At 34.5% G+C, this 12100-nt stretch overlaps 1 pseudogene; it reads right to left on the reverse strand.

Annotated features, from left to right (window-relative positions):
• Nucleotides 1-1171: 1171 nt before the first annotated feature.
• LOC107848290 lies at nt 1172-5496 on the reverse strand (annotated as a pseudogene).
• Nucleotides 5497-12100: the final 6604 nt, after the last annotated feature.

Here is a 12100-nt window from a genome sequence, read left to right on the forward strand (position 1 = left end):
TCTGTCCTGTGAGACATTTTCATTTTTAGTCTGTCCAATTGTATCTCTCTCTATTTTGAAACAATTTGGAATTAACATCTGTATTTTACCCTTAGTAACAGTTAATGATCTATTTGATTTTTCTCTCGTTCCTTTTCTTGAAGTTAATCATCAATAAAGACCATGATGATAATGTTTTTGACAAAACTTGCTGGAGTGGTCTTGTATTAGTATATATATAACTAATACATGTATTAATTATACATAGCTTGAAAACACTATGAAAACTAGGGATAAAATATTGCTAAAGCTAATACATATATTATTTTCTTTAGTATGTCCTACCAAACTACGTCTAATTTCTTTCCTTCCCAACAACCATGATGTCCACACACACATGCACCCCACCCCCCTTCCCATTGTTTTTATTAGGTCTGGATGTTTAGTTATGAGGGTATTGATTGTTGACAATTGAACTGGATCAATTACTTTTGGCACAACTTGTGTTAAATTGGCCTTCTGTGGTCCCTTTCCACTACTTTTCAATAACACAACAATCAAGATAGGGAATAGAGCACATGGTTGCAGAACTGAGGTATATAAGTTCTAACAGATCTGTTTTGCTGAATCTTAACTTAATAACCCTACTGAGTTAAAATATAAATAGACATTGGTAGTTCCTGCAAACACACTATTAAGGCCACCGCTAATTTAATTTCACCATTATTGCAAGAAAATAATTTACTAGAATAGTTTGTTACAAGAATGTAGAGTATCATTCTAGCTTCAACAATAATTTAAGGGGTAGTTTGGTATGTTGAACAAGCATAAATAGTCCTGAAATAAAAATAAACCTTCAATATGATAATTCGATATCTACCATATCATGCCCATCGCATCGCAGGCATAACACTATTATGAGATGTGAAAAGATGAACTTATTATTTTATTTTTCAGTCTCCCACTTGGTCCCTCCCTTTTTACACTCCAAGTACCCTTCCACTCTTGCCTCTCAATTATTCAACTGAGAAAGTAATGAATAGTCTTTGTCTTCTTGTTGGGTGAAAAGTCATACTTTTGCTTCTTTTTTAGTTAATAGTAGCAAACATAGTTGTACCAATTACTCTTAGCAATTACTCTTAGTTGCAGATTACTCTTAGCATTCAACAGGTAAAGTAAAAGTTGTTTGTAATTGAAGATAGAAATAATTTATTTTCTCAAAACCACTTCCTGTTTTTTTTGTTTTGCTTTGCAGATTACATAAATGGAGATTGGCTTAGCAGTTGGTGGTGCATTTCTTTCTTCAGCTTTGAATGTTCTCTTTGATAGGCTTGCTCCTCAGGGTGATCTACTCAACATGTTTCAGAAGCATAAGTATGATGTTCGTCTCTTAAAGAAGCTGAGAATGACTTTGCTTGGCCTTCAGGCTGTGCTAAGTGATGAAGAGAATAAGCAGACATCAAATCGACACCTGAGCCAGTGGCTTATTGAGCTTCGCGATGCTGTGGACGGTGCTGAAAACTTAATAGAAGTCAATTATGAAGCTTTGAGACTTAAGGTAGAAGGCCAAAAACAAAATCTTGCAGAAACAAACAACCATCAAGTGATACAAGACAAACAAGAGAAAACTAGGAATCACAGACCAAAACAGTCCACAAGTTAAGAAACCGAGGACTATCTTGGTGACCACACTCGGATTCGCTAGTGATAACAATAATGGAGAGAATATCACGTGTTTAACACAATAATCAGCCAGCCCCAACTAAGATTAACAACAATATATGAAGCACAAGATGAACATAACAATGTGAAGAACACAACAAGACAAACGGCTCACAATACAAGATACCAAACCGTGACAAGATTACAAAAATGTAAATGATAGAAAGATAGACATACACTACTACAAAGTCTAAGAACCTAATGTGTTCTCAAACACAAAGACCCTAAACAATGAAAGTAGCAACACCTACACTCTTCAAAGAACACAAGAGGGAACTCAATCCTTCAAGCATCCAAGGTTCCAAGCAAACAAACAACAAGAGTGAATTCACACTCTAATTGTTACCTAGTTTCGGCCAAGCCCTTTTTGGGAGAGAACTTGTGTGTTTCAAGAGTGAGATCAATATTCAATATCCAAAAACTAAGTGAATAAACCCTAACATGTTCCTTATATATTACAAAACAAATAGAAGTTAAAATGACCCAAAAGGCCCTTCAAGAATGGGCTGCCCCTCTAGTGTATGGAGTGGGCTGTTTTGGTGTGTATTTGGGCCTTTAATTACACTTCTCTTTCACATACACTTGGTAGCTTTCAATTCAAACCCACATAAGTCTATTTCCGTGATTATTCTCGTATCAAGAGATAAGAGAGTTACAATCAGTAATAGATAATATAACAATCTGCTTCATTCCATGAAGTTGTGATGTAAACAGCTCAGCGTCATAAAAAAGAACCCCAACCTTAGGAGAACCAGTAACGTAAAACTCTTTTAAACTTGAAAGTTGGAGGGGTGTCTCCAAACTGAGTTCAGGGTATTTTGAAATTGTAAGGTTCTGAAGTGTGGGAAACTCTCCATTCCCTGGTATATGCCACTGCTTCCACTCCGGCATCTCAGCAAATTCAACTTCCTCGAGAGAGTTAAAGGGCTTTTTGGAGGACAAGCTACCATATAATTATTTCGTTACCTCAGTTATTCGATGCATCCCTCTAATGGAAAGGAATTTCAAAGAAGGAAGTTGTCCTAGTACTACAAGGAAAAACAGTTCTTTCAGGTTCTAAGAGACAAGTGTACTAGCAGCTTAAGAAACGAATGATCAGCTAGCCAATTTGGAAATTTTGTCCCTCTAAATCTGGTGATTTGGAGTTTTTTATGTCTGTGTGCGGGCGTAGCTCATCAAGTATGTCTCTTTTCAGTTTGTGAATTGTCCTCAGCACTTTCACTCCACTCCAATGATAGTTTTTCAACATGATTCTTCTCCCTTATGTTTGCCTTCAAAGATTCCCTTCTGTTAACCACATTTTGCAACTCTAGAATTGATAGAGATCCATACAAGTTATGTAGTTCACCCAAATATTCCATTCTCAAACCACCTAAAAGAAACTTGGCTCCCACTAGCACTTGGAGGCTTTTCAACTTGCTCAGATGTAGCGGCATCTTCAAGCGAGAAGTGTTGTTTATGTCAAGATAACGCAAGTTGATTAGCTTTTTCATCTGCAGCGGTAGCTCATCAAGATATCTACAAGATATAGGAGAAGTGTCTCTAAGTTATATAATACACAAATGGAATTTGGTAACATTTTAATCATTGTCCAAGAAAGGTCAAAAAATCTCAGGAGCTTTAATTTGATAAAAAAGTCATCCGGCAACTCCTTAATCTTGTAATGAGACAATGATAATGCCCTTAAGGATCTTAGTGTTGGAAGCATTTTATGCAGCACCCTCTTGCTTAGAGGAATTCCATTATAGTGTTGGATATTTATTGGAAGCAATGTCCTCAACTGCTCCAATTTGTAGAGGGGTGTCAATTTCTCAAAATCACCAGCATAACCCATTGAATATGATAAATGTCGACTTTTTTCCAACATATGAAATCCTTGGCTCTCTTCCAACCCAATACAATGTTTTGAAGATGCAATTTGGGCTAAGTCATTGACAAGGTCATGCATTAAGAATTTCTCTATGTTCCCTTGAGAAGGTTTCAAGACTCTTTCGAATAATGATCTTGATCTCAACTCGAGAAAGTATTGGTTCCCTATATCTTGAATTGTTTCATCTTCCTGTGGTATAAGACCATTCGCAATCCACAAATGAATAACTTGTTCTATGCTAAATGGATAATCTTTGGGAAATATTGCACAATAGGAAAAACATCGCTTTAAATGTGTGGGAAGATCATTGTAACTCAACATCAATGCTGGCAATATGTCATTGTCTGGTAGCTCCCATATTTCACTTCTCAAAATACGTTGCCATCCTTCAACCTCTGATTTAGAGCGTAACATGCCAGCGAGCGTCTTTAGAGCTAAGGGTAGTCCTTTGCACTTAGCTGCAATTTGTTTTCCGACCTCTTCAAGTTCCGGATGTCCCATAGGATCCGTGTTTTTAAATGCATGCCTTTTGAATAAAGATCAAGAGACTTCAATAGACAAATTGTTCATGCTAATTTTCTTATTTTCTATCATCAAGGCAAGACTCTCTTTACGTGTTGTTACAATGATATTACTTCCTATATTTCCTTGTACAAAAAGATTTCTCAAGTCATCCCACTCATTATAGTTATCATTCCACACGTCATCAAGGACAACAAGAAACCTTTTTCCCTTTAGGCTTTGCTTCAGTTTGACTTGTTGCTGATTAAAATTGTCATCAACCACTAAACCGATTTCTTGAAGTAACCCTTTTATTATTCTGAGAGCATCATATTTCTCAGACACACAAAACCAGGCTTTCAAATCAAAATGGTCTTTCACCGTATCATCATTGTAAACTGCTTTTGCAAGTGTTTTCTTGCCCAGGCCGCCCATTCCAACAATAGGAACTACAGTCAGACTTTCTCCATTTGCATCCTTAGACAATAAACGGTCAATCAAGTCTTCTATTTCATTCTGCCTACCAAAGACATCAGATTCATCCACCAAAGAAGTTGAAGGTCTTCTAGTTTCTTGTTTACTCAAATCAAAATGCTCCTTTAAGCCAAGACGGCCAATTTGATTTTCCAACTCCTCCAATGTTTCAATGGCATCTTCCAACTTCTCCTCTATGTTAAGAAAGAAATCATCAATCAAGAGCAGGTTGAGGTCACTTACTTGCTGATACAAGACAAACAAGGAAGTATCAAAACATACTCCAAAAACGTCCACAAATCTTAAGGACCCGAGGACCTTTTTGGAGACTACTCTCGGATTCACTATTAACAGCAAGAATACAAGATATAATGCAGTATTTGACACCAAATCAGCCACCACAAACTAACAAAGATATTAACAAGATGAACATTAACTCAATGGAAACAACAATACACGGTTTTGACTAGAACAACACAAACTAGTACATGATATGTAAAGATAGGAAGTGAGACATACACTATTACAAGATTAAGAACCCAAAGACGTATTAAATCTAAGGAACCCTAAGACTTACAATAGCAACACCACACTCTTACGTGACACGAGAGGGATTCCACCGCTCATGCCCCAATGTTTCCAAGCAATACACAATCACAACTGAATCCACACTTGTTCATATCCTAGTTTCGGCCTAGAGACCCTCTCTCTCAAGAGATGTGTTCTTCAATAATATTCAATAACTAAGGAACTAAAACCCTATATTGTTCTATTTATAGTACTTTACAAATAAAAAGATAAAATCTCAAAAAAGCCCTTTAATGACCAAGTAGGCAAATAGGCACCCATAGAGTGTTTTTAGGGGCGGTTTGAAGCCCTTTTTAACACTTCACTCGTACACCTCCGAGGTTACATCCAAAATACTCAAAAACGTTCATCTTCATGATCATGCTTGTATCACCTCCTTACCTATTAGCATTCTGCCCAACACCTTGAACAGAATAATGGTATCTCGTTGCCAGAAATTGAAATTGGAGATGCCGGTTGGTTATTGTAACATGTTTCTAGAGGAATTGAGACTCGATGAATACGATTCTATAGATGATACATCATCACCTGCGTATGAGTTGGTCCCAAGAGCACGCATATTGTGGGTAGAGTATTGCCACAACCTTACTAAGTTATTGATTCCTACTGGGACTGAAAGACTCTTTATTGGGGATTGTGACAATCTTGAAATACTTTCGGTGGCAGGTGGGACTCAGATAATTTCATTGTATAATGGGGATTGTGAGAAGCTGAAGCGGCTGCGAGAACATATGCACGAACTCCTTCCATCTCTTAAGATCCTAAAACAGGAGAATTGTCCAAAAATAGAGTCCTTTCTTAAAGGAGGATTGCCCTTCAATTTACAGGTTGTTTGGATGGTGGTTTTCTATGGTATGGTATAGTATGATTTTCAAGGAAACCATGTCTGTTTTGATTATTTTTTAAAAGGTATAGTATGGTATGGTAATCCTTCATACTTTGGGAACCATGGAATAGTACAATTTTTAGAACCACCAATTTGGTGGTTTTCCATGATTTTCTTATTTATTTTTTCAACTATACCCTCACATAATATTTTCTATTCTTATTTTACCCTTTATCCCATTTTACTTATAACCTTAATATGTTATAATTTTTAAGCATAATTATTTCCCAAGCAAAAAAAATTATTATTAAACAGTAGTGAATGATATACTCTATCCAAATATAGTACCGTACCATATCATATCATACTGTACCGTATATTATCAAACCAGGCAAACCACCGTCCAAACAAAGTGTTAGAAGTCCTTCAGATTTTCAATTGCAAGAAACTGGTGAATGGTTGAAAGGATTGGCATTTACAGAGACTCCCCTGTCTCAGACTGTTACATATTGAACATGATGGCAGGGACGAAGAGATTCTTGCTAAAGAGAATTGGGAGTTGCCTTGCTCTATTCAAACTCTTCGCATATCCAATCTGAAAACACTAAGCAGTCAAATTCTTAAATGCCTCACCTCTCTTGAATCTCTACATATTGGTAATTTACCTCAAATTCAGTCACTGCTGGAACAAGGGCTTCCCTCCTCTCTCTCCGTGCTGTCTGTACGGAATTGCCCTAATCTCCAAGCCCTTCCAGTAAAACGGTTACCCTCTTCCCTCTCTACACTATTTATTCACGGCTGCCCATTGCTCAAACCACTCCGAGAATTTGACAAGGGGGAGTACTGGCCAAAAATTGCTCATCTTTCTGAAATATATATTGATGGGGAATGCCTGTGATGATTAAAACGAAATGCGTTCTGAAATGTAAGTTAGTCTTTTTCACCAGTAGCTTTTTATTTTTGCATTCTTCCCCTTGCTTGTTTTTTAATTGTTTTCCTTTATAAAATCTTTGAGCAGTGCAAAGTGTCTATTGCCGGTGTGAAGCCAAGGAATAATCTTCATTAGATTTGCCCATGGATTCTCAAATATTTTTGTGAAATCAGATTTAGGTGAAGTTTGTTATTGAAGTTTCAAGGTGTGATTGCCATAGTTTTTGGGAAACATATTTCCATCTATTAGAACTAGTTATGAAGATCCATCGATTCCAAAACATTAATAACAACAACGGTAGTAACTAGCTATTCTTTAACATAATTTTTTCATATTCTACGAACAATCTCTTTGATAAAAATGCATTTAATGATGGACATTTTTTATAAAATATAAAAGTTTGGGGTAATTTTTACGATTTTAAAACCCAAAATATTAGATTTTGGCCTAAAAACCACTTTTTTCTAGTTTTTGGGATGTTGGTATTTTTGCCAAAAATTCTCCTTGCTTGTTTCAGTTCGTTAATCCATTTATTATTGCAGGAGTTGTTCAATCAATTTGCAGAATCATTAAGAAGTGCACAAATGCTTGAAAAATGAAATCTCCATTATCTCACCCCTTTTTTCGCTCGAGGGTGGAGTCGAAGGATTTTTCTAATTAAAGTGACAGTTTTGAACAGGGATTAATTTATTTACAGAGTCGTCACTTTAAATTGAGTTATAGTGTTCCAAATCACCTTATTGAATCCCTAATTAAAAGGAAATGACTCTTATTATGGTCTACAAAAATAGAAGACCAGGTACGGAGTTCTGTTGATCGAGGGGAAGGTGTGAGGCACCCCTCGAGTCCCTTGGTTCTAGCACGGTCGCTTTCATTGACTTATCTTGATTTAAAATATTTTGAATAAATTATGTTAAAGCCAAAATTCACTCATTTTAATGTACCAAGAATATCTGTCTATACTTCTCGCATTAAGCCGATAGAAATTAATTTTAGAAAATCTTTGCCAAGGTGCGTAACTGCATCCTTAAATTATTTTTAAACGTCTCGGAAAGATTTGTACGCCGTATTTTTAATCGAGACCAAATATTTTAAAACGCCTAAAAATTATATAATGTTAAAAGGCATTCGTTTGTCTCTTATAAATTCGAGACAATTTTTCTTATCAATTTTTCACTCTTTTCTTCTTTTCTTACAAATTTGCAACGAGTCTAGAATTAATTTGCAACTCGATTTGCTCCCTTAAAAATGGGTATTTCCTCTCTTCTCCTTTGTTTATTATGATGTGTTTGAATAAATTCGTAACCAACTCACTCAACCTCACTCTAGCTAATTAATCTTTGAGATCTTTAAACACAATCTAGACCGAAAGGATGAAAGTAGTATCCAGGACTCTCATGTTCATCAAGCAACCCAAACAATGACTAACCCGAATGACAAGAAATTCATATTATCACCATAAAGAGAAATTATGCACAAGACAAGCCAAACGTAATTGAAATAAAACAATTATTTTATCTTATTCCAAAATAATTCTAATATGTCATTGTAACATCAAATTAGTATCTCCTAAAAGAATCAGTTTAACATAGTGTTATTATATCAACAAATGTTGTTAAAATCTTTCAATTAATTAACATCATACTTGTAAACTTTTAAAAACTATATATATATATATATATATATGAATGTTTAAAGAAATTCATGATTTCTTTTATATATTTTGCCTTTTAATAACAAGTGACAATTGAATTTTTTTTTAAAATAAATAAATAAATAAATGATTTTGCATGAAATTCATGCATGGATTCTTAGTATAAATTAATGCAACTTGTCATTCAAACTTTAGTTGCTTTCAAAACGTTTAAAGAAAGTAAACTGAAACTTGAATTCGGCAACAAGAATACATTAAACTCCAAATCCATCTAAGTACGTGGTAACTTAACTATACAATTCATTGATATAAAGAGGCACATAATTAATCAATGCACACTAAATAACATACAAAAATATTTAAATAATTTTATTCATAATTTGACTCACAAAAAAAACTTATAAAATAAAAGTACAAATTCGATAAGAACCTGTATGATGAACTAATCCAAAAGAAACAGTCGTCGACGGAAACTCAAACCGAACCCAAACTCGTCTCTCTTTTCCTTTCTTTTTTCTCTCTTTGGATTTTCTTTTCCTTGTTTCATTTGTTCCTTACTCTTTCTCTTATATCCCTTTTTGATTTTTTCTCTTTTGCCTTTTTCTCCCAATTTTCTCAATTTTTCTCTTCTCCTCCTTTTGTTTTCATTTTTGTTATTTTTGTTTCATTTTCTTTTCTTTTTTATGTTCGTGTGTTTTTGTGTAATATATAGGGTGTAGGGGGGTTGAGAAGTTGAGGGATTTGGAGGAAAATTAGGGGGTGGTTGGGTTAGGTTAGGATAGGATAAGATTTTAATTTTTTTTAAAATAATAATAATAATAATAAAAAATAATAAATAAATAAAATAATAATAATAACTAATTAATTTTTATATTTAATAAAATATAATAAAATTTTAAAAATAGCCAAAAATAAATATTATTAAGATAGTACTAAAACTACTAACTTATTTATTTTAAAAGAAACATACTTTATTTTTTAATTTTTGTATTATTATTTTTTTTAAAATTAGAATAAAATAAAACAATATCCTAAAATTAACTTCATTTAGATGTTTACCTTTTAAAGGAAAATTTATTAAAATAAAATAAGAATTTAAATGATATTATATCAAATATAAATATTTAATATTGAAAAATATATATATTAAACTCGGGAGGGTCAAAATCACGTGTCTACATTTTGCCCCTCTTGTTTGAAATTTCACGGAGTTTTCATACAAGGAAGTAGACAAAGAGATGACTTTTGACCCTCCAAATAATCTAAAAGTAAAGATAAAATAAAATAAAATAAAAGATGTGATCGAGTCCTGGTTTTGGACCGCCTACATAGCCCAGGTTTTAAGAAAATCAGGTCACACTTAATTCAGAGGTAAAAAGTGAGAAGAAACGATAAAGATCGAGTGAGATTCCGTCGAGTTTTCGGTTAATGACTTTTGCTTTTTACATTCAAACAAAAATAGAAAAAGAAGAAACAAATAGACGATCCTATCTATACAACTTTCTAGAATGTTGACGTGAATCTTCATGACTTCTCAAGTAACGAGATTCATATTCTTTAGACTTTCTACTGCTTTAGACTTGCGAATCTTCACCCTATTCTTTAGGAGGGCTCCTGAGCTTACAACTGATTATGTTCACCCTGTTCTTTAGGCGGGCTCCTGAGCTTGCAACTGATTAGGTTCACCCTGTTCTTTAGGCGGGCTCCTGAACTTCCTTTTCTTTACCCTGTTCTTCAGGAGGGTTCCTGAACTTTCTTTTTTTTATTTTTCAACTATTTTCCTGAACTCAAAATAAAAAGTGAAATAGAAAAAAAAAACATCCCATTCTTCAGGAGAGTCCTGAGCAAAAAATAAATTCCCATTATTCAGGAGGGTTGTCCTGAACAAAAAGTAAATTTCCATTCTTCAGGAGGGTCCTGTCCCATTCTTCAGGAGGGTCCCGAACAAAATGTCAATTCTCAATAAACACGAATAAAATTTTTGCCCCAGTTAGCACTAGAAAATTTTGTGAGAGTCATCAGATCACAACTTTTAAAAAGTACAGTAAAAAAGGTAAATCAAGTCCATGCTAAAGAAATGCATTTTTTCAAAGTAAAACTAATGACCAAAATTAGGAAATTCGTCTCCTAACACATGAAATTTAAATTATCCAGACAAGGAAGTGTGTCTCCTAGTGGTTAAATGAAATGACTCAACCAAAAAGTGAATTTTCTAGGAGTGAAGGTTCCAGTTAGGAAATGCATCACCTAATAAATTAAACATGAATTATCCAGACTAGGAAGTGCGTCTCCTAGGGTTCAATGGAAGAACTAGACAAGACAATGCGTCTTTTAGGAGTAATGGTTCAAGCTAAGAAGTGGGTTACCTAACACATGAAAACTGACATACCCTGATTAGGAAGTGCGTCTCCTAGGAGTCAAATGAAATGACTCGACTAGAAAGTGCGTCTTCTAGGAGTGAATGTTCAAGTTAGGAAGTGTGTTACCTAACAAATAAAAACTAACTTATTCAGACTAGGAAGTGTGTCTCCTAGGGGTTGAATGAAATGACTCAACTAGAAAGTGCGTTTTCTAGGAGTAATGATTCAAGTTAGAAAGTGCTTCACGTAACAAATGAAAGATGACTTATTCAGACTAGGAAGTGCGTCTCCTAGGGGTTAAATGAAATGACTCGATTAGAAAGTGCGTCTTCTAGAAGTGAATGTTCAAGTTAGGAAGTGCATTACCTAACAAATGAAAACTAACATACCCTGACTAGTAAGTGCGTCTCCTAGGGGTTAAATGAAATGACTCTACTAGAAAGTGCATCTTCTAGGAGTAATGATTCAAGTTAGGAAGTGCGTCACCTAACAAATGAAAACTGACTTATTCAGACTAGGAAGTGCGTCTCCTAGGGGTTAAATGAAATGACTCGACTAGAAAGTACGTCTTCTAGGAGTGAATGTTCAAGTTAGGAAGTGTGTTACCTAATAAATAAAAACTTACTTATTCAGACTAGGAAGTGCGTCTCCTAAGGATTAAATGAAATGACTCGACTAGAAAGTTCGTCTTCTAAGAATGATGGTTCAAGTTAGGAAGTGCATCACCTAACACATGAAAAATGACTTACCCAAACAAGGAAATGCATATCCTAGGGGTATAGGATGATGATTTTTCAATATAATTGTGATTACTAAATATGTGTAGCAATATTGCCTCTTGCATTTGCAAGATGAGGAATTGCATCTTTTGATATTTAGGCTTTGAAGTCCTTGATTTGAAGGTAACATATTTTTGTTTCATATAAGAAGACTTTTTAATTTAAAAACACTATGATTGATTTGTGGCATTTGGCCATTAAGGCAATCTCTTGCACTTGTCATACTCAGCTCCAATGCAAAACATTGATAGGTATTGTTGACTTGCTGTAGTATTGACCACAAATTCTGACTACTAAAACATTTTGACTCAAATCATATTTCTATTGCATGATGCCTCTAGGTTCAACTTCAAATTCACCTCTTATACTTTTGTGAGTCCAAAAATTGTCGGGTGATAAGCATTCTTGAATATCTT

Source organism: Capsicum annuum, chromosome 11 (assembly GCF_002878395.1).
Source record: "Capsicum annuum cultivar UCD-10X-F1 chromosome 11, UCD10Xv1.1, whole genome shotgun sequence".
Classification (NCBI taxonomy): domain Eukaryota; kingdom Viridiplantae; phylum Streptophyta; class Magnoliopsida; order Solanales; family Solanaceae; genus Capsicum; species Capsicum annuum.